Raw genomic sequence first — 25,061 nt, forward strand, 5'->3', positions numbered from 1 at the left:
AGCTTTTCAAAACATATGTGTAACTTGGGGAAATTGCATCTTAGTCCTATTTGTCTTATCCCTTGTCCTCAGGGTTCATCTGTATCGTAGCAGATTTCAGAATTCCCTTCCCTTTTAGGGCTGCAGTACATTCTATTTTATGATTTACCACATTTTGTTTATCCTTCTTTCCATTGATAAGACACTTGAATTGCTTTTACCTCTTGGCTATTGTCAATAATGTTGTTATGAAAATGGGTATACACGTATTTGCTTGAGTCCCTTATTTCATTTCTTTTGAATATATATCTAGAAGAGATATGTTGGATCATTTGGTAATTTTATGTTTAAAATGTTTATTTATTTTTTTGAGGAATTGTCTTATGTTTTTCCATCATTTATATTCCCACCAGCAATGCACAAGTGTTCCAATTTGTACATATCTTTGCCAATACTTGTTAATTTCTTTATATATATTTCTTTACCAATATACATATTTAATAATGGCCATTCTAATGGGTACAGTGTGGTATCCCTTAGTGGTTTTTATCTGTACTTCCCTAATGATTGGGGATATTGAGTATCTTTTCATGCACTCTGCCCATTTTTCTTTCTTTTTTAGAAAAAAAAAAAAACATTCAAGTCCTTTCCTTATTTTTTAAATTTAATTTTCTTGTTTTCTTTGTTGTTATTGTCAAGTTATAGGAATTTTTTATGTGCTCTGGGTAAAAGTCCCTTATTAATATATTAGATTAGACAAATATTTTATCCCATTCTGTAAGCTGCCTATTTGTTCCGTCAATAGGGCACTTCAAAAAAATTTTTTTTGATTCACAAAAGCCTTTAATTTTGATGAAATCCACCTTGTCTGTTTTCTTTTGTGTTACTTGTCTTTGGTCATATCCAAGAAGTCGTCAAATTCTAATCATATTCTTTTTACCCTATCTTCCTCTGGAAGTTTTATAGTATTAACTCTTATTTTTATATTTCTGATCAATTTTAGTTAATATTTATATGGTAGAAGGTAAAGGGCCAATTTTATTTCTTTGCATATGGAGTTCTAATTTCCCAACACTGTCTGTTAATACAGATTTCCAACAGATGTGTCTTACTTGACTTCTTTCTGTTTCCTTTGTATAGCCTTTTTTGTTTCCCTCTCATTTTCCTTTTCTTGTCCTCTTGCCACTTCATTCAGTTTTTCCTTCAGTAAAATCTGTATTTCATGTCAACTGGACAACAAGCACTATTTTAATCACTGAGTATAAAAAAGACCCAAACAAATAAATTTACTGCTAGTATGGAAGTGTAAGAGGGAGATGGTGACAGAAAACAAGTTATGTGTGTGTGTGTGTGTGCATGTGAATGTGTGTAATATTAAGTTGATGCATGCAATAAAAAAGTGTACAATATAAAAGAATGGTGGGCATTGCTCTAGTTTACCTGAAGTGACAAGAGCCATCTTCTCAGATTAAGTAATATTTGAAGGGAGACCTGAAAGAAGTGAAGAATGAATTCTGAAGATATCCACAGAAGCAACTGTAAGAAAAAAGGTCCTCAAACAAGAATATGGCTGTTTAAGGACCAGTAAGGGGCTCAGTGTGGCTAAAGTGTAGTGAACACAGGGAGAGTGCTAGGGAATAAAGTAAAAGAGCTAGAGAATGCCATGACATGCAGGGATTAGTAGTCATAACATGGATTTGGATTTCTATTGTGAATTACAGGGAAAAGCAATGGAATGCATTGAGCAGAGGGCTGGCATAATATAATTTGTTTTTATTTCTTTTTTTAAAGATTTATTTATGTATTATTTGAGAGAGAAGTGGTGGAGGGGCAGAGGGAGAGAATCTTCAAGCAGACTTCCCTCTGAGCACAGAGCCCAACATGGGCCCATCCCATAATCCACGAGACCATGACTTGAGCTGAAACTGAGAGCCCGATGCTTAACCAACTCAGTCATCCAGGCACCCCTAATTTGTTTTTCAAAGAATCACTGTGATTGCCATGCTGTGAATACACTGAAGGGGGCAAGAGGAGGTATAAATTGACCATTTAAAATGTTGCTATCACACTGCATGCCACATGGGTAGTTGACAGTGAAGGTGACAAGAGATGATCTGACTCAGTAGATATTTTGAAGATAGAGTTAACAAAATTTTCTATTGATTAGATATGGAGTGGGAAATGAAGAGGATAATCAAGAATAACTACAGGATTTTGAGACTGAGAAATTGATGAACCGAGTTACCCTTTATTGAGAATTTTTGAGTATTTTTCAGAAATTAAGTTGAGGGAGGAATATAATAAATATGTCAGTGATGGAGTAAATTATGAGTAGCTCTTACTGTAACTACTTCATTGGTATAATTCAAATTCATAGAATTTGAATCTGGAGGTGAACTTGTGCTTTTAAGGTATAGTTCTTTGCTCTTAGGTAAGGAAAGTATTTATTAGTAAAGCTACTAAGGACCAGAAAGCATAAGTAAGTTGTGTACAGCCACACACCTGGTGGAGAACTTGAAAAACAAACAAACAAACAAAAAACCTCCTGATCAGAGACAGTGTCTTCTCCAGGAGAACACATAGTCAGTCTCTTTTTCTATTTTAAATTACAGTGATTTTCTGATATTGTGATTTCTCTAAGGAGAAATTATTTTACTGATTGCCTTCAATAATGGGAAAGGAAAAATGTAAAACATCTTCATTAGACCAACTAATTACTAAGACATAAAAGTCTTCAAGTTGTTTGCTGTACATTTAACTTCAGTTCAGTCCTAACAACATCACTCTGAGGTGTGAGTTGCTCAGAGAATTACAGAAAGCCAGACACATGGACGCACACTCATTTTCATTATTATCACAGAAGGATATTATCTCTGATATACTGAGCAGAATGACAGTAGTAGCTGCCTTAAGCTTATGTTAAAGAGATTTTTTTCAATTGCTGAAGAGATATAAAAATAAAACAAAACAGAGAAAAAAGATTTATAGAGCTGCATTATATGAGGAAGATGTAATGAATAAGGCATATAATTGATTTCACATTCATATTGGATATTTCTCAGATCAAGAATGGTACTTGTTATGATCTGGACATAAATTAATAATCAAATCATGACAATTACTTTCTTTGTTTTACCTTTTGTCTCAGTGTCCATCTACTAAAATGCCCTCATTAAAGCTGTCACAAAGGATAGGGAAAATGTTGTGCATCTGGATTTTGAAGACTCATGTCCTTAGATGAGTCTTCCCTCTTGTTAAAACTATGTTAGAAAGCCAGTAACTTTGAGACCATTCCATCATTACAGTGCCCTGGATTTCTGTTGTCATTTGTTCCCAAGGAATTAAGGAAAACTGTTTCCAAAAACCATTCAAAGAAAGAAAATACTTAAAGTTAGTGTATGTATATTTATGTAAGTCCGTCTTTTATTACTTCCTATAACAATCACTGATATTGTAGGAAGATTCATTAGATAAAATCAATATTAACCGAAAGGACCCTATGTCTAAGCAGGAGCAGGAAAGAATCCTACAGGTTATAGTTTACTTGTTCATTCCTTCAACAAAGTTACTGAATAGACACTCAGCACCCAACAGGCATCTCAGCACAGAAGTAACAGTGTTGAGCAAGCTGTCTCTGGATTCAAAGAACAACTAACTGGTCAAGTTAAAGAGACAACCACATGCCAATGAATCTCTATCAAATGGGTTCAATGGTATGTATATTAAAGGAAAGCAGAGGGCCTGGGAAAATGTAGATAAGGAAAAGGCTACTCATGGTTGAAGATGGTCCAAAGTCATCAAAGCTGCGTGCAGTCTTTTCTTTTTGCTTCCATTGTTACTGTTTCCACTTTTTGATCTTCTTCCATTATGTCCTGGATTAGGATAAACATAGAAAATAAAAGATAGATGTGAATATCAGTTTATTAAAATTTATTAATAAAATTAAATTTTCATTAAAATTATTCTTTTTAAATAAAATAGCCCATTATTCTACCAAATCTGTTGTACTTGATATACAAAATAGTTGTTCAGAAACTAAACTTCTGACAAAAATTTTAAGAGTGTTTTTGTATCTATGAATGTTAGATACTGTACCTATGAATGTTAAGGTTATTTTGAATTCTAAAAGGAAGTTAATAATAATGGCAATAACAAGAATAGTAGTAATAACAGCTAACACATAGACTGTGTTCTATGCCAGGCACTATTCTTAGCACTTGACATATAGTAATTGTTTTAATTCCCCCAAATAATGAGGTTAATAGCATAGATAGTATTAATATCATCATTTTACAGATGAAGAAACTGAGAACTCACAGCATTTAAATAACTTGTCCACGTTCACAGTACTAGTAAGAGGAAGAACCAGGATTGACTTGAGGCTCTGTGGCTCCACAGCCTGTGTCTTCAACACTCCGCTATTGCTTTATACCAGGGAAAGTTATGCATTTGCATTCTCTCATCATTACAAGTGAGTGTTTTTTTTCCCCCGGGCGGGGGGGCATTCACTGTTAATCCCTAAAATGAGAACATTTTTGTTTGAAAAAGATCTTTCACTTTCACCAATTTATCCCTGTCCTTCTTAGATGTAAAGAATTTTCTTCTCTTTACTTATTGTTTCTTTTTTCTTTTTTGGGGGTGTAAAGAATTTTCAAAGACAGACTTGTAAAAGCAGATAACAGATGTGAATTAATTTTGCCCTCACAAATCGACAAGCCTAATGGCAACATACGCTGTCATGTTCAGGGACCCTTTTATAAGTTGTGGCTGAGAATTAGGGAAAAGAGTAGACTTTCTGAAGCGGGGTAAACATGGATTCAGATTATGAGTCTGAAAATTACTATGTGGCCTTAGGGAAATTCACCTCTCTGAGGCTCAATTTCCTCAGCTCCGGGATTAGGCAGGAATAGGTTATCTGGAGGACCAACTCCGAATGACACTAACGGTGCATTAACCACAGCGGGATCGGGGTGACTGGTAGTACTGTCAAAAGAAGCCTGTACGATTACTATTTTGGTGTTTTTTGTTTGAATCATATGAAGTTCCCATTCCCATTGATTAAAACTACATTAATTATGCATTACTGTGTAACAAAACACATGGAGTAGCATGAAGCAAGGACTATTTGATAGATTCTATGATTCTGGAGATTGAGCAATTCTCCTATCATGAATTGGGATTGCCTGCATATTTGCATTCAGTTGGGGAATCAGCTGGGACACACTGTTTCTCCTCCTTGAGCTCTCTTGCTCTATATAGTGTCTCATCCCCCAAGGCCTCCCAATGTGCACCTCCCACAGCAAGATATTCTGTGATTTCTCATAATTTGGCAGCTTCATACCAAGAGGAATTCTTTTAAAGAAACAGGCCCCAATATGAAAACACTTATCAAGTATCTGTGCATTTGCTAGCTGATATCCATTGACTAAGGCAAATCTTAGAGCCCAGCCCACAGAAAATGTGGAAAGGTATAACCCAAGGTGTTTATTTGGGGGCCACCAACGAAACAGCCGGGTACATTTTGAATATTGATTGTATATGGTTTGAGCCATGTAGGCTGGAGAAATTCTTTAAAACTCCTACATTTAACTTAGGAGATTTACACTTTTCTGGAATTTAAAATGCACCAGGAGAGGTCCCCTCCTTCATCTCTCATAACTGGCCTCATGTTCACTGATACATGAGTAGAGAAGATGAGGTTCAGTATAAGTGAAGGAGGCCAAGAAGGGACTATGGATAAGCTCACATGCTTTATATAAAAGCATTAGCAAATACTCACTTGAATAATAGGTGTGTCAGTGTTCTGCTCATGTCCTCATGGTTAATTTTTTCACGTCCGTGTATATCAGTAACTGGCATCTGGTGACTTTTCTCTCCAATCGCCAACACCTGCATCTTTTCTTCAGAGATGCCCTCAGGCTGCCCCAGCCTTCTTGGTCTTCAGTCTAGAAGAACAGGACTCCCTTCTCTGCCTGTGCACTCTTGCTTTTAACCAGAGAATGGGGGGCACAGGGGAATAAGTATTCCTGATTGAAGAATGTTGAGATATGACTAACATTTTCTCCAAATCTCCTCTACCAAAATGTGCCAAACTTACCCTTGCTGACCTTGCTAGTCTTCCTTGGTTTCTTTGCTTACTAATTCCACTTTTCATCCCCCTGAGCAATTTTAAGACTATAGGGAATCTTCCTAATGAATAAACCTTTACATGAATCCTTGTCTCAGGTTTGAAGAATAAAATCTAAGACAACTAGTAATGGTAGCACATAATTTAGCTAGTTCCTAATTCTTTATTTGTTAGGCTCTAAATATTCCATTTATAATAAGTGAGAAAAAACAAAAAAACAAAAAACTAAGTGCTTTGCAATTTGTTTAATGATTCCAGACTTCTCAAAATTTTGCTAGAGGGCGCCGGCGTGGCTCAGTATGTAAAGCAGCTGACTGTTGGTTGAGGCTCAGGTCTTGTTCTCAGGTTCCTGGGAGGAATCTCCATGTCAGGCTCCCTGCTCAGCAGGGAGTCAGCTTGAGGATTTCTCTCCCTCTTGCTCTGTCCCTCTTCCCACCTTGTGTGTAGGCGTGTATGTGTCCCCTCTCATAAGCAAAGGAACAAACGAACGCACAAAAAGATTTGCTGGTTTGTTTTCCTTTCATTTTAGGAATACTTTTTTTTTTTTTCCTTAAGATTTTATTTATTTATTCGACAGAGATAGAGACAGCCAGCGAGAGAGGGGACACAAGCAGCGGGAGTAGGAGAGGAAGAAGCAGGATCATAGTGGAGTAGCCTGATGTGGGGCTCCATCCCATAACGCCGGGATCACGCCCTGAGCTGAAGGCAGACGCTTAACTGCTGTGCCACCCAGGCGCCCCCATTTTAGGAATATTTCTTAGTTTTTGGTATATACTCTCTCTCTCTCTCTCTCTCTCTACACACACACACACACACACACACACACACACACACACACAGGGTTTGATTGTTTCAGGACTAGAATTCAGTGATTCTGGTACACCATATTCTTGATGTCACAACTTTTAAGAGGTTATTTAATCTCTCAGCCTCAGTTTCACCAGCTATGCTAAAATGAAGGAATAACATTTTGGTTACTAAATCATTTTTAGAACTACCAAAAATTCCTGAAAGAGTCTTCAAATTTAATGTGTGTTCGGTAATGTTGGCTTTTGCTACCACTATTTTTAATATTATTATTTTTTTCATTAATATACTTGTTTAAATTACCTTTCCTTTGTTTAGAATATATGTGAATGCTTCTTTGCAATGACCTACAACTCACACTGCCATACATTGTTTTACATAGCTATTAGTTTCTCTAAATTTAAATCATTACTCTTGCCTTTTGGAGCAGAAATCCTCTGTGTCTTATTTGTCCTTTCTCTTTTGAATGACTGTCAACTCCCTCTTGAATGGCATAATCAATGCAGACTCTGTCCATAAGCAGAGTCATTCAATTGTAAGAACACTTGATTTATTGTCAGAAGATCCAGGTTGAAAATTTAGCTCTGCCGCTTACTTTTTCTCTGCTATGCCTCCATTTTCTCATCTGTAAAGAATGAAAATATTTACTCTCTCTGCCCTCTAGTTATTTTGTGTGACTCAAGTCTATGTGCGAATGCTTTGGGAAATTACAATGCTGGGGAAGGTATTACTATTATTGCCTGCACACCCCCACTATTTATACATATTTTCCACTCATTATATTGCCACCTGGTGTGTGAGAAAAGTGAGATATATTTCTTTAGAATGAGAGAGACAGAGAGACAGAGGAAGACTCTATTTGCACTAATTATTGAAGAAAGTTTTGTTCTAACACCTGCTATAGGTATTTTAGGTGGATTTTTTTTTCTTAATTACAACTTAAAAGAAGTTACTTCATTTATCTTCACTTAGCTATCAGAGGAATGGAAAATGGGAAACACTGTTGTATTAGACAAGGTTTCCCAAAGAAACAAACAATTGGAGATGTATATATATCTTTGGAGATGTATCTCTAAAGAGATTTATTATAAAGGATTGGCTCATGTAATAATGGAGGCTAAGAAGTCCCAAAGTTTGCAGTAGGTAAGCTGGAGACCCAAGGGAAGAAGTTCTAGTCTAAGACCAAAGACCAAGAGCCAGGAAAACTGATGGTATAAGTTCCAGTCTGAAAGTCCGCAGGCTTATGACCCAAGAAGAGCTGATTTTTCAAGCTGACTCTGACGGCAGGGAGAAAAATCTTTCCAGACTTCTGGTTTCTACTTGTAAGGAGCTTGGAATCGCCACTCCATCTTAAAAACCAGTAAACAAATGAACAGACAGAAAATCAGCTCTTCTTGGATCTGTAAGAAAGGGGAGTACACAAGGTAAGTCACTGCTCCCAAAATTATAGAGACAGACAAGTGAATACAGGGAGTCACAGTTTCCTTCAGCAGAGACTCACGCATGGAAAATGCCATGGGAACCAGTGCCAGACTAGTAAAAAATTTACACATTGCTGGAGGCTCAGTGAAAATAAGTGTGAGAGTTAAAAACTCCAAGTGAACCCGCTCATAAAGGAGCCCACACAGTATTGTGAAATTTACAATGTTACAGTATTGGAAAAAAATTCTCTCATGCTTCCAGCAGGGGGAGTGAAAAAGAAACAGTTTTGAAATGTGCCAGAGCACTCTGTACTTCTTAACAAGGCCTGTCCTCAACGACACAAATTAACAAGGGTCTTCATGTATAAAAGAGCCACAGCTAATATCCTCAATGGGGCAAACCTGAGAGCTTTTCCTTTACTCTCAGGAATAAGACAGAGATGTCCACTCTCACCTTTGTTATTTAACATAGTACTGGAAGTCCTAGCCTCAAGAATCAGACCAGGAAAAAGAAATAAAAGGCATCCAATTCAGCAAGGAAAAATCGAAATTCACTATTTGCAAGCAATATGATACCCTATGTAGAAAACCTGAAAGACCACCAAAAAATTGCTAGAACTGATACACGATTTCAGTAATGTCCCAGGACACAAAATCAACATACAGCAATCTGGGGCATTTCTATACACCAATAGAAGCAGGAGGAAGAGAGATCAAGGAATTGATCCCGTTTATAATTGCACCCAAAACCATAAGATACATAGGAATAAACCTAACCAAAGAAGTAAAAGATCTGTACTCTGAAAACTATAGAACACATATTATAGAATACAATTTCAGACTTCAAGTTATATTACAAAGGTATAGTGATCAAGATGATATGGTATTGGCACAAAAACAGACACATAGATCAATGGAACAGGATAGAAAACTCAGAAATGGTCAACTCATCTTTGACAAAGCAGCTAAGAATATCCAATGGAAAAAAAGGCAGTCTCTTCAACAAATGGTGTTGGATAAACTTGACAGCAACATGCAAGAGAATGAACCTAGTCCACTTTCTTACACCATACACAAAACTAAATTCAAAATGGGTGAAAGACCTCAATGTGAGACAGGAAACCATAAAAATCCTAGAGGAGAACACAGGCAGCAACATCTCTGACATTGGCCTTAGCAATTATTCTTTCTTTCTTTTTTTCTTTTTTCTTTCTCTTTCTTTTTCTTTTTCTTTCTTTCTTTCTTTCTTTCTTTCTTTCTTTCTTTCTTTCTTCCTTCCTTTCTTTTCTTTCTTTCTTTCTTTCTTTCTTTCTTTCTTTCTTTCCTTTTTCTTTCTTTCTAGATGTTTATTTGTTTATTTGACAGAAAGAGAAAGAGAGATAGCACAAGTAGGCAGAGCAGCAGGCAGAGGGAGAGGGAGAGGGAGAAGCAGACTCCCCACTGAGCAGAGAGCTCAATGCAGAGCTCAATCTCAGGACCCTGTGATCATGACCTTAGCCAAAGGCAGACGCTTAACCACCTGAGCCACCCAGGCACGCCTGGCCTTAGCAACTTCTTACTAGATATGTCTGTGGAGACAAGGGAAGCAATAACAAAAATAAACTATCGGGACTTCATCAGGATAAAAATCTTCTGCTCAGTGAAGGAAACAACAAAACTGAAAGGCAACCTATGGAATGGGAGAAGATAATTGCAAATGACATATCTGATAAAGGATTAGTATCCAAAATCTATAAAGAACTTATCAAACTCAAAACCCAACAAACAATTAATCCAGTTAAGAAATGGGCAGAAGGCATGAATAGACATTTTTCCAAAGAAGTCCTATAGATGGCTAGCAGACCCATGAAAAGATACTCAGCATCACTCATCATCAGACAAATACAAATAAAAACTACAATTAGATCACCTCATACCTGTCAGAATGGCTCAAATTAACAACACAGGAAATAATAGGTGTTGGTGAGGGTGTGGAGAAAGGGGAACCCTCTTACACAGTTGGTGGGAAGGCAAACTGGTGCAGCCACTCTGGAAAACAGTATGGAGATCTCTCAATAAGTAAAAAATAGAACTACCCTATGATCCAGCAATTGTACTACTAGGTATTTACCCAAAGATTACAAAAATACCGATTCAAAGGGACACATGCACCCTGATGTTTATAGCAGCATTATCAACAATACCTAAATTATGGAAAGAGCCCAAATGTCCATTGACTATGGAATGGGTAAAGAAGAAGTGGTATGTATATATGTATATATATATGTGTGTGTGTGTATATATATATATATAGTGGAATATTACTCAGCCATAGAAAAGAATAAAATCTTCCCATTTGTAATGACGTGACTGGAGTTAGCATGTATTATGCTAAGCAGAACAAGTCAGTCAGAGAAAGCAAAATACCATATGATTTCACTCATATGTGGAATTTAAGAAACAACGCAGATGAATATAGGGGAAGGGGGGGGAAAGGACGGCAAACCATGAGACTCTTAACTGTAGAGAAGGAATTGAGGGTTGGTGGATGGGAAGTGGGTGGGGGATGGGCTATTAAGGTGGGTGATGGATATTAAGGAAGACACTGGTTGTGATGAGCACTGGGTGTTTTATGTAATTAATGAATCACTAAATTCTATTCCTGAAACCAATATTACGCTGTAGGTTAACTAACTAGAGTTTAAACAAAAACTTGAAACAAACAAACAAAAACAAAGTAACAAGGGCCTAATTTGCTGGGGAAACTAGCTGACCTGGGGAAGAAAATACCCAATTCTTGCTGGCTCTAGTCATTCTGTTCCACCTAAGGGAAGAAAAAAGAAAAAAAAGAAAGAAAGAAAGAAAGAAAGAAAGAAAGAAAGAAAGAAAGAAAGAAAGAAACCTAAGAAATATTTGTGAAGTTTGCAGTGCAGAGGCAAATTTTAACAAAAAACTGAGACTTAATCAAATGACTATGGAAAACTTTCCTCACACTTCAACACCCCATTACTAAAGACCTATTCATAAGCAGAACATTTTACCAGGTACATCATGCCCTGCAATCAAGAAAAAATAACAGGGAATATCAAAAGGCAAAAACTAAAACTAAAAATAAATTGAAGACTCAGAGGAAAAGTGAGAACTATAAAAGAGGGACGTTGGAATTATCAGACCAAAAATTTAAAACAACTATGATTAATATCCTAAAGGCTCTAGTGGATAAAATGAAGAATATGCAACAACAGGTTGTTGGATTCTGCAGACAGATGGAGATCCAAAGAAATAACTGAGAAGAAATGCTAGAGATTAAAAACACTGAAACATAAATGAGGAATGCCCTATCATTGATAGGCTTATTTGCTAAATGTATATGGATAATGACCTCAAGATACACCTAAAATTGCCTGGTTCTCCTTTCTTTCCCAGCAGTCTGTTACTGCAATGCGGTGCTAACAGTGCCTTGGTCATAGCGGATGTGCTTCATGTATTTTGTCTTTGACCTGTTAATATGACCACTGCATTTCTACCAGTGCTGCCCTCTGTAGGAAAGTTGTGTTGATATTGACAAAATTCTGAAACTGATATAAATGCATTTTAATACTTTTAAGCAAATACAATTTTAGAATAAAACAAGCTCATATTAAATTATTTGATGCTTCTCCAAGTCCAATATTACCTACTTATCCTATGAGGTCTTTCTTTAATTTTGAAGTGTGCTTATTTATTAAAAGAAGAAATGGTGAGAAACCAAAAATTCAAAAAGTGAAATATCAAAATAAGTTTATCATAAAAGGAATTACTTGGAATGATTCTTATTATGGTAGCAGAGAAAATACAATACTTCTGTTGGTTTTTAATATAAATTGATATTTTCTGAGGACCCTGCAAACACTTTGAAAATTAACTTGCCAGCACCTCTTAGGCTAAAAGTTCTTTCATTTAAAAAAAAAATAAATAAGACGGCAATTTTTAGCTAGCAGATTTAGGGTTTTTCTCAACCAAAAACTTTTCAAACCCCCGTTTTAATCTCTGAATTTAAATAACCACATGGAGCAAGGTAGGCCACATCTATCTTCTAAATTTATAGAAAGCACAAACTATATTTAAATATCTTCCAACACCTTTAACTCAGTATTTTACCCTAGTTCCTTTAAGTTAGAGGTGAAGAATTTGTGCAGAATTTACTGAAAGACTCAAAGGTGCAAATTCACAGCTATATTGTAACCCTATGGGAGAGTAAGAAAAGTAACTTTGAGAAAACGATTTAATCCAGGAAGATGTTACGAAACTAAACATATATTTCCATTTTCTTTAAAGTATGCACTTCTTAGAAGCAAAGCTATTATTAAGGTAAAATAATTAGCTCAATCAATGAAAAACAAATCCTTGGTTGATTCACATCTTATGCTGCTAAAGGAATTCTTTTGTCCTTAAGTACAAGAAAAATGCAAAGAGGTAACTGAAAATGATTTTGAAAATAGCATTCTTAATTATGTAGCAGATAAATTCCCAAAACTCAGTGATTTAGATAGTTGTTCTATCTTAACATAGTCCAGCGATGTGGGCAGTTAGGATTAGCTTCATGGAGTCATTCAGGAATGTATGTTATGCTCCATCCATACTGCAACTTTTCTATGTTCAATGGAAAACTTTGAGATTGGACCTTCATTGTGTAGGTGGCTGACCAAAGAGCAGGAGAGAAAGAGACACACAGAGAAAGATTATAGGACTTGAGCTTAAACAAGTGACTTATGTTGTTGTCTTCTTTCCCCCTCCTTTTCCTCCTCTTCTCCTCCTTCTTACTCACAGTAGGACTGAAATGTATCTATAGGCGATTAATCCATTCTTACATATCTTTTTTTTTAATTCTTACATATTTTAAACACACTATCTATACTATCTTGGTCACACATTTCTTCCTACATAGTTCATTAGATATGCAAAAGGATTTTTTCACTGATTTTCCAATGTTCCTAGTCTAAAAATAGAGCCTAATTTTAATTTCAAATGCAATGCTGGCTCATTGTAAAAACAAAAACAAAAAAACTAGTCAACAAAAAAAAATATTACAAAAGCATGATAAAAGTATAAAAAAGTCTAATCCCATCATTTAGAGACTATTACTGTCTACTATTTTGGCAAAGACTCATCTTTATTGTCATCCATATATTTCTTGTTGTTAAAATGAGATCTTTCATTATAGAGTGTTTTGTACAGATTTTCTTTTTCCTTAGAAATACAGAGTTGACGTATTTCTATGTTAAAGAATATTATTTTATATTTTTGTACTGGTTGCATAGTGTTTCATTTCTCTCATCTTTCCATAAATGTTTGATTATGTTAACATTATTTCTTTTTTTTTTTAAGATTTTATTTATTTATTTGACAGAGATAGAGACAGCCAGCGAGAGAGGGAACACAAGCAGGGGGAGTGGGAGAGGAAGAAGCAGGCTCATAGCAGAGGAGCCTGATGTGGGGCTCGATCCCATAACGCCGGGATCACGCCCTGAGCCGAAGGCAGATGCTTAACTGCTGTGCCACCCAGGCGCCCCTGATTATGTTAACATTGTTTCTGCCCAAAAGGAGTTTGGCAATTTAGTAGCTGCTCAATGATGCATATTACACTGAAATAAAGTCATCTCTTTACAAATATTTGTGAATTTTTGTATTCTCAGGGCTGAGAATAAAAGGACTTGTATATGATTTTTACTCTAAGAAGACCAGCTGCAGATACTTACTTAAATGAGCTATTGCATTGCACTTAATTTAAAATTAAAACACTCTTTTAATAAGTTATTCTGGGAAGACCATATTGATAGTGGTAGATTTTGTTAATCTATTAGAATTTCACTCATTAAAAAAAATCAGCAGGTAGAATAGCAGAATCAAAAGGACAATAAGTAGGACAACTCCTATGCTAAAACTAGGTGACACATTTTCATTATCATGAGCCCCCAAATATAAATGTTTTGGGATAAACAACAATAGTTGCAAGGCACAATTGTTAATATGGAGGAAAATCATGATAGCTCTGAGAGGCAGAGCACTGAAAATCATCATCGTGTATATATTGGAAGACTCAGGGGGCAATCCTAGCACAGCATCTGAAACTGGTGGCTGTGGAGGTTGGTGGCATTTGAGGCTTCTAATTCCCAGTGAGTGCAGTGACATAAAGGAAGGTCTCTAGTGCTTGGGTAGTGCAGGTATTTGTGAGTATGAACATTGGAGACTAACAAACCACAGTGCTCTCCCAAGGCAAGTGAGAAGTGGAATATCCCCAAAGAGCTGAATAAGATAGTGAGCAAAGAATTAGAAGAGTTCAGATGTAAGGGTGAAGACCTCCAGAAGTTGAATCATACTGTTTTAATTGGCATGAAAGGAGAAGGGGAGCCTTAGGGTAGTGACACTAGAAAAGTGATATCAGTCCATTCCTTTCTCTTTGAAGTCCATGAAAATTAATCTCACTTCATACTGAATCAGTGAAAAAAATTGTGGCTTTGTCTTTTAAAAGCTACCAAAAGTGAGAAGGAGAAAAGGAGAAGGAGAAGGAGAAGGAGAAGGAAGGAGAAGGAGAAGGAGAAGGAGAAGGAGAAGGAGAAGGAGAAGGAGAAGGAGAAGGAGAAGGAAGGAAGGAAGGAAGGAAAGAAAGAAAGAAAGAGAGAGAAAGAAAGAAAGAAAGAAAGAAGAAAGAAAGAGAAAAGAAAAGAGATCCGTCTCCTACAAATGAGGAAAGTGTGTTGGAAATTTATGTTAACAAAGCAAATGAAAAATCCAGCTTAATATTTTGAAATGAGCTAAGAGAAATAATGGTAATGACAGTAGAATAAGCCAACAACAGAAATCAAAATTATAAAAGATCAGAAAGAAGTGATTGAAGAAAAGAAAACTATGAAAAAGAAGTGAATGAACTTTGTTAAGAATTACAATGGGGGCACATGGGTGGCTTAGTCAGTAGAGCGTCCATCTCTTGACCTCAAGTCTTGATCTCCAGGTTGTAAGTTCAAGCCCCGTATTGGGTGTGCAGCCTACTTTTTAAAGATTTATTTATTTATTTATTTATTTGACAGAGATAGAGACAGCCAGAGAGAGAGGGAACACAAGCAGGNAATATGAAAAAGAAGTGAATGAACTTTGTTAAGAATTACAATGGGGGCACATGGGTGGCTTAGTCAGTAGAGCATCCATCTCTTGACCTCAAGTCTTGATCTCCAGGTTGTAAGTTCAAGCCCCGTATTGGGTGTGCAGCCTACTTTTTAAAGATTTATTTATTTATTTATTTATTTGACAGAGATAGAGACAGCCAGAGAGAGAGGGAACACAAGCAGGCGGAGTGGGAGAGGAAGAAGCAGGCTCACAGCAGAGGAGCCTGATGTGGGGCTCGATCCCATAACGCCGGGATCACGCCCTGAGCCGAAGGCAGACGCTTAACCGCTGTGCCATCCAGGCGCCCCTGGGTGTGCAGCCTACTTAAAAAAAAAAAAAAGAATGAAGATAAAAACAAAATACATGTAATAGACCCTTCTGGAGAAGAAAACCAAATAAATGGAACAGGACAAATACTAAAAGTATAATCCAAGAATATTTCCTGAAATCAACAAAAAAAATGATATGAAACTACATAATGACAGAACACTGAGCTCCTTGGGAAGTTAAGCAAGTATTTCCAACACAAAGACATATTCTGGTAAAATAATTAGACTTGAAGTAAAAGTAAAAGTCCCTGGAATCATCTAGAATAGAGTATGGAAGTTTTGGGGTCCCAATTCCAACTAAGAGACAGACTAAGAAAGAAAAGGAACGTTTATGTTTCAATTAGAGAAATAACGTGAACACGACGGGACATGTAATATTAAAATGAGTAATTCCTATTTTTTTTGTTTTGTTTTGTTTTTGCGGGGGGGGATAAGTTTTTGATGCTAGCTGTGCTGGGAAAGGGGGATTCTTGTAATTTAGAGACACACTGAAATATTCACACATAAATTAATATGCTGTTGCCATTTGCCTCAAACTTACCCAGAAGTAAATGGTGTGTAGCTACAATAACGTTGGTCATGGATTGAGTATTACTAAAGCTGAACGGTGGGTCCATGGGAATTCATTACAGTCTTTTTTCTTTTTGCAAATAGTTTGAAATATTCCATACATAAAGTGTTTTTCAAAAATGGATTGTTTTTCTTTACTACTTTAAAATGGTTTTCCCATATGCTATATTTGGATTTAGACTTTCTAATGTATTAAATTTAATTTCTCCACATCATGGATTACTTTTGCCCATTGAGTCATGTTCTTAGTCATAATTCTCCATTTCAGTTCTGTTCCCAAAAGTTTTAGCCACTACTACCTAAATTAATCTCTTTAAACAAAATTATCTTCTCTAAATTCAAATTATTCAAAATTGATGAAAATATTCTTAAATTAGGTCTGTATATATAATCCCATTTCTTTTAGTTAGGAAAATGTATGTTATTTTTAATTGATTACCTACATTAAGCACTAGAAACCCAGAAACAATTTCTTTATCTAGGTTTCCAAACCGTGATTATAGTTTTTTGTAATAGTCCACCAGTTTTGTTCAACCTACAGGCACGTTTTTTGGGTCCCCAGTAATCTGATCTACAAAATCTAATCAGTGAGATTTCAAAATGCAAATCCAACCATGTCACCTTCCTGCTGGAAACTCTTCTAGGGCTTCCTAATTTGCTGCTATGAAGACAGAGGTTTTGAATCTATGTTCGCTACCCCCTCAGACCTCTTTAGCCTCCTCTTCCCCATCCTCCAGCATCAGATTTAATTTTGGTTGATCTACTTCCTTCATAACTCCAGGCCCTATGCCCAGACTGCTTTCTGTAGATCTTCATTTACTTAATTCTTACAAGTTTATCAGAACCTTGCGCCAATATCACTTCCTAGGAAAATTATTTCTGAAACTTGCTGGGTAGGTTCCTTGATGTATACACTCATAACACCCCGTGATTTGGGTTTAGAGCAATTATCACAGATTCTTGTTATATATATATTTTTCTATTTACTATTTACAAATGTCTGTCACTTGCCTTAGGTGGTAAACTCCATGAAGACAGCATCCATGGGGGTTTTATACTTAATAGTTTCCCACTTTCTAGTACAATATACATATTAGGTACTTGCAGATTTATTGATTGGAGAATTTGTGAGTATTCCAGTCATTTGTGGTAGTACTTCCATCAAACAAGGAACATTTCTTAAGAAAAATCACTGATACTCCACCTCTATATTCTATTTTTAACATTACTGCATTCAGGTCTTCTTTCCCCTTCCCTACCTAGCTTCCCTACATTTCTTTCAGGAAGAAGTGGGAAGTTTAATAGAACTTACTCAAATGAGTGAGTTCACAAGAAAACTTCTGTGGTCTCATATGTCAGTGACACTTAAAATTCTGTCATTTAAACTGAATGGATCCCAGGACTCTCTAGAAACAAAATCTCAAAGACATTTTAAGATTGTAATCTGTAGAGTCCACAACTGATTTTTTTTAAGGGAATAATGTAAAATCACAGTGGAAGCAAAAAAGAAAAGCGTAACAATGATAACAGGATAGGAAAAAAAAAGCAAGTGTTCAGAAGTATGTACTGCTAAGGCAGCCTTTCCTGCCACTGGTAAAAATCTTAAATGGCTTAGTGTCTAAGCTCAGAGAGCAGAGATTTATGCAATGCTATTGATATAAAAGATCTCAGCAGTTTGTTTCCCAGAGTCCATAGTCTCTCGAGGGTTTCAAAGGGGAGGAGGTGGGGGATTGGGATAGGCTGGTGATGGGTATTAAGGAGGGCACGTATTGCATGGTGCACTGGGTGTTATACGCAAACAATGAATCATGGAACTTTACATAAAAAACTAGAGATGTACTGTATGGTGACTAACATAACATAATAAAAAATTAAAACAAAAAAACCCCAAAAAACCCAAAAAATGTAAAAAAAAAAAAGATCTCAGCATACTTAATTTGCCTTAGGTAAAAGTGCATGTAATAAATCTAGTGATCATGGTGTTGTAATAAGCAATTGTTATTAAGCATTTCAGTTCTCCTATGTAAAGATGAAAACTGAATCAAAATGTTCAGATAAGTATAAATGTTCCTGTGTTTCTTTATCAAGCCAAGCCATTTTAAATGTGCACTTGATATTTTTAAATGTGCACCAAATTGTTAACATGCTAAAAATACAATTTTGTACATTTATAGTAATTCATTTCTTTTACACGTAGTTTACTTTAATAGTTTAAATTGACCAAGATATAGTTGATTATAAAGAGAAATATATACATATATAAGCAAAATTTGATTTGAAATGTAACACTAAAGTAATTTATTTAAAAAAATATTCTTTGGGGTACCTGGGTGGCTCAGTTGGTTAAGTGTCTGCCTATGGTTCAGGTCATGATCCCAGGGTCCTGGGATGGAGCCTCACATCCAGCTCTCTACTCAGCGGGGAGCCTACTTCTCCCTCTCCCTCTGCCTGCTGCTCTGCCTACTTGTGCTCTCTCTCTGTCAAATGAATAATAAAATCTTAAAAAAAAGATAAAAATAAAAAAGTGTTCATTGCTTAATACTCAAATTATCAAACTGTTGGATATAAGCAGCAGAACGTAAGAAATATGTTCTTTACTTCTTTTGGGTATAAAAAATACTGACCATTCTGATTTCCTTCAATACATATTTTTCTTTTTTTTTTTTTATAAAGATTTTATTTTTTCGACAGAGATAGAGACAGCCAGCGAGAGAGGGAACACAAGCAGGGGGAGTGGGAGAGGAAGAAGCAGGCTCACAGCAGAGAAGCCTGATGTGGGGCTCGATCCCACAACGCTGGGATCACGCCCTGAGCCGAAGGCAGACGCTCAACCGCTGAGCCACCCAGGCGCCCCTCAATACATATTTTTCTTCTTCAATTAAAAAGTTAATAAATCTGGAATTAGATATTTTGCCAACAGGTTACCATATTTGTTATTTAAATGACTTGTATAATATTTAATAACAGAGAGGATTACTTTTAGAATGGGTAAAATGGATGAGGCTAAGCAAACTCTGAAAAGGATCAGGAGCTAAATTAACTCAAAATAGTCTGTGTAATTTACAGTGACACTTACACAAAACCTTTCTGCTTTTACAATTTAAAGAATCGACCCCTAAGGTAAGACTGGAGGAACAGTCAGTATTATTATTGCTCCTCAAGGAACTACTTCCTTGACTTTGAATAGAACAAACTTTATTGAAAAATTTTGATGCACTTCACAGAATAAACTTCAAATTAATGTTCTCTCCTTGGCTTGAGAATCTCTTGTAGAAATTTTATTTTATTTTATTTTATTTTTTAGATTTTTATTTATTTATTTGACAGAGATAGAGACAGCCAGCGAGAGAGGGAACACAAGCAGGGGGAGTGGGAGAGGAAGAAGCAGGCTCACAGCAGAAGAGCCTGATGTGGGGCTCGATCCCATAACGTTGGGATCACGCCCTGAGCCGAAGGCAGACGCTTAACCGCTGTGCCACCCAGGCGCCCCTCTTGTAGAAATTTTAAGAACGCCTCTCTCTACTAAGAAAAGTTAAAAAGTACAGTGCAACTTTCCATCGTATTTATTATTTGTGCCATTTAAAAGTAGCCCAGAATATGCTTCTCAAAAGCAAAGTATGGATATATACCATATACCAGACATATATCAGTTTAGTAATTCTATTTTATGTCATTTTATTTTATATAGTCTGTCATTTCAAATTAGATGCTGCATCTTACAAAATCATCTGTAGGTGTTTGATCATGCACACTGAATTCATCCAATGTTATCTGCCTCTCACAAATACATACTATTTATCTGAAGGTGTAATTACTAGATTTGAGAATTTTGTATCATTTGCAATAATAATTAATTTTCCATTTTCCATTAATTTACAGTTCACATTTATTTCCTTGACTGGTTTACTCTAAGCTTTGTTATGATTATAATTAGCAATTTATTAAAGCGTGTATACTTTGGCATGTTGGACCAATATTGATAGACTCAGCAAAAACAAATTGCTGCAAATTTTATACATGTGCAAAACGCCTCATTGATTTTTCTTCAAAGATTTTATTTATTTAGTTGACACAGAGAGAGAGAGAGAACACAAGAAGGGGGAGCAGCAGGCAGAGGGAGAGGGAGAGGCAGGCTCCTCACTGAGCAGGGAGCCCAAAGAGGGACTCGATCCCAGGATCCTGGAATCATGACCTGAGCCGAAGGCAGACACTTAACTGACTGAGCCACCCAGGCTCCCCTCATTGATTTTTTAAAAGATTTATTTATTTATTTATTTATTTGAGTGAGAGAGAGAGCGAGAGAGCAAGCATGAGTGGGGGAAGGGGCAGAGAGAGAGGGAGAGAAGCAGATTCTTCAGAGTGGGGAGGCAGCCTTGGGGCTCAATCTCACAACCTTGAGATCATGACCTGAGCCAAAATCAAGACTTGGTTGCTTAACCAACTGAGCCACCCAGGTACCCATTCATTGATTTTTAATTTTGGAAGTCATATTGTTCATTATTTGACGTTTTTAAAAATATCATTTCTAATTAGCACTGCTATGATCAAATTCCTTGTTTTGTGAAGCAATTTCAGTGTTAGTATTATCCTAAAACAACGGGTGAAGGATCTTACCATTTAGTCAAAAGAAATAGAAACAAATAAGAAATTAGCTTAGAAGCTTTAAGAAAATCATATATATATGATATATTATGATATATCATAATCATATATATATATCTCCCTGAATTTATAAACACAACCTTTATTTATAATCTTAAAAATGATTAAATGTTAATAGCATTAAAATTCCACTAAAATATTCATCCTAATAATTTCCTATATGGAAATAAAACAAATAAAACATCTACTGCTTTTATTTACTTTGAGAAAAAAGGACTAGTTTCCCCACAGTATTTGGTAACAAATTCTCTATAACGAATGAGATCTTGTCATTTATTACTCATCCCTTATTTGTCCATTCAAAATATACTTGTGTATCTTGAGCTAAGTATTTGTTGTTGGCCCTTCTAGATCCACACCCCATATTTATAAACTCAGCTCCTGGCTCATGAAGCTGACCTGCCCCTCATGAAGGGGCTATGCCCTTGCTCTGTTTCTGTTGGACTGTCAGTAGGTGCCCTGGCAGAAGATACCAGGGAGAAAGCAGAGTGAGAGCAGAGTGTTTCTACCCAGCACCCCTTGAGGTTTCCTATTTGTGGCTCTGTTCTTGACAATGTATCCAGCTCCACTCAACGGGGGCTTCCTTGTGCGACTTTCCATTGTTCCCTTGGGTCTAAGTAGTGGAAGCTTATTTATCACACAGCCACATGACTCTTTGTAAAAAGACTCTTCTGTAAATACACTCTGCTTGAATGATCCCAACTTTAGGTTTCCCATCTGCTTCCTGCCGTGACCAGCCTAACTACTGTCTACCACCCACCAGGTGTAGTTCTTGTTAATGTCAAGATAGTCCTCTTTTATTTGTTTACTTATTCGTTCATTGTGTATTTATTATGTATTTATTTATTCATCCATTCCCTCACTTATTGTAATTTGACGTGGAAGAGAGTTCTCTCCATTTCTATTCTTGCATCTTTAGTAAAATTAGCTCTAAAGGTCTCAACCTCTGCCCTGTTCCCCCACCAGTCATCCCAAACTTTCAAAATCCCAATCTGTAAAAACAAAACCACAAGAAGATCCAAGGGGTTGTGAATTTAAAATGTGAGAGGATATTTTGTGACAGTATTCTCATTTCAATGTGAGAACAGAGCATGTCTTTTGTGTATGAACTCAGTGGTGAAATGCAGTGCGTCTTCCCTCATTAAACACTGTTCAGATGTTTTTGACTTGAAGTGTATTCTTGAAATGTATTCATTATAATGATAATTTTCTAATAATCAAATGCTAATTATCAATGGGCATTGTTAAAAAGAGTTTTTTGTCTTTATGTGTGTGGTTCATAATTATAACAATACAAAAAAATCATTCTTGAAGAATAGTAAAAGAAGTTATGGTTCCATCTCATTATTTTTTAAAATATGGTTATATAATATTTTTAAAGGCAATTACAGGATACTTTTTGGATTAAGAAACATTAAAAGCATTTAAAAGCATTTAAACTAAGTGACTTTAAAATACTTAAAACATTGGATATAAAAATTCAGTTTTGTTATTTTCAAAAATATTTCTTATTTATTCAATTTTTTAAAAATAAGTTTTAAGATAAAATTGATTCTAATTCTTGAAACAGAGCCTAACAATACAGGATATTTATCACTTTATCAGAATCCTATGAGATAAATCATAATATTTTATGAAGTTTGGATTAGAATTCAGAAATATAAAGAAAATTAAGGCAACATGACAAAAATATTGTAAATATAGAAGATTAGGACAATAATAATATGAAATATATTACAAGACCGGAGTGTTAATTTTTTTGTTTTCCTCTTTGCCCTAACTTGAACTGGTTTCATCAAGACTTTGGATTTTATTTTATTATTTTTTATTTTTATTTATTTTTTTTAAGATTTTATTTATTTATTCCACAGAGATAGAGACAGCCCGCGAGAGAGGGAATACAAGCAGGGGGAGTGGGAGAGGAAGAAACAGGCTCATAGCAGAAGAGCCTGATGTGGGGCTCGATCCCATAACGCCAGGATCACGCCCTGAGCCGAAGGCAGATGCTTAACTGCTGTGCCACCCAGGCACCCCAAGACTTTTGGATTTTAGATTGATTTTAAGTCAATTCATAACACAGGAGATGCTATCCCTGTTTCTTTGAAATGGTTGTGCCATTTAATTGCAATTTTGTCTGAAAATAGTATATTATAAGATGTTTATCTTCCCTAAAGGAATTCATGCTGGGTCTTGCTTTGCTCCAAATGTTGCCTTTGTTATTCAGGGGCTCTTTGTAGGCTTTTCCCCTCTCTCTGGATACAATTGTCAAATATATGGAACTAATCAGTCAACTTCTATTTCTCTTTTGCTCTCTCTCTCTCTCTCTCACTTTCTCTCTTTCTCTCTCTCACACACACACACACACACAATGGTTCAAATATGGGCAGGAAATATATTCCTGAGTAAAACGGAATAAAATGTGTAAAATTATAGTTAAGGAAAATGAGAATGATGAACAACTGAACACAAATATAATAGATAGATTTTTATAAAAGCCATTAGAGCAAATAAAATCAAGATTATTTGGGGGGAATATGTTCCCTCTCCTGAAATCTGTTACAGAAATAAAACTTCACTGCAAATACTAATATTCAACTTAATATTTTTCACTTATCCTTAAGTCCTTCAAGCATTTAGTAAATATTCAAGAACCTTCTGCTAAGTCATCATCGTCCATAAAGTTTATTTGAATTTAATTCTGCTGTGCCAGACACTATCTTTTACTCATCTCTCTATCATCAGAGTAGAACACATTCTGGAGCAAGTAATAGATATTTAGTTAAATGTGTCTATGATTAAGTACTGACACATATACTATACAATGAGGATGACATTCTTAATCAAGGAGTAAGCAGGCATTCTAAAAGTAAGAAATTCGAGAGCAGCCCAATACCACCAATTTGGAGAATCTGGTATCAGATGAGAAGAAGGTAAACAAAGCTGCTGAATTCAACACTCATTCATCCCCGGGGGAATTTACTGATGTGTTCAAGGATGTCTGGCTGCTACTTAATAATGACAGTCTCCTCAGAGAAGGGACAGCACACTCGTTTGCCCAGTTCATTCCTGGGAAGATAGAAGGATATGAAGATCAGGTCTTAATTACAGAACACAGTGACCTGGGTAATAGCAGATTTTTAGATCCAAGAAACTATATTTCCTTTAAGTTTGAACACTTAACAGAAGAAGCGACACCACGTTGGGGTCTAGGTGAAAAATCATTATTCCAATGACTTCTGTACTCTTTATGCCGAGAATATAGATGGCAAAAGACCATTGTTGCATGTATCGAAAGCCACTAGTTTCAGCCTAAAATCTTCCGGAATGGTCATTGGAGATCAGAATGAAAGCTCACCATCACACCACCTACAGCCCAGGTTGTTGGAATACTCAAGATTCAGGTTCACTGCTATGAAGATGTCAATATTTGTTAGTCATAAAGATGTACAGGATTCAGTAACTGTTTCAATTGAAGTCCAAACTGCCAAGGGTTTTTTTTTTTTTTAATTGTAGAGCATGGAGAAAATGAGTGTCAGGCAGCAATTAGTGACGAGGATCATACAATGTCAGACACCACATTCAACACCTTGTGCTAGCCGTTGTCAGTTACCTGCACCAAAATCAATGGAAAAAAGATTGGCAAAGAAATGCAGAATGCTTAAGCATTCAATGTAAGGATTCTTCAGCATGTAGGAAGAAAGGATTCAACATGTGGTCATGTGATAAAGAAGTGGTTATAAACAAGAGTGATATTTTGCTAGGGCTTTAGTCAACAGGTTTTCTAGCCCTCATGGAATACTGTTGAACGTATAGCATTGTCTTGATTCTTTTGTGTTCTCTGCCTTGTAATTTTCCATTTTTACTATATCTGTATTACTATATTCCATTTTACTATATCTTGTAATTTTTTAAAATTCTGCAACATTTAGTTATGAAGAGAGAGATGTATCTTGGAGTCATGTTACTGTTTAGATAATTTTCCTGCCATGAAGTCCTGTTACTGGTATAGACAGGTAAGACGCTCAGTATTTTTTTTTACCTCTG

At 36.0% G+C, this 25,061-nt stretch overlaps 1 pseudogene; it reads left to right on the forward strand.

Moving 5' to 3' along the window:
- Positions 1–24,613, forward strand: part of LOC100483149 — a 64,537-nt pseudogene extending 39,924 nt beyond the window's left edge.
- The last annotated feature ends 448 nt before the right edge of the window (positions 24,614–25,061 follow it).

Source organism: Ailuropoda melanoleuca, chromosome 3, assembly GCF_002007445.2.
Source record: "Ailuropoda melanoleuca isolate Jingjing chromosome 3, ASM200744v2, whole genome shotgun sequence".
Lineage (NCBI taxonomy): Eukaryota > Metazoa > Chordata > Mammalia > Carnivora > Ursidae > Ailuropoda > Ailuropoda melanoleuca.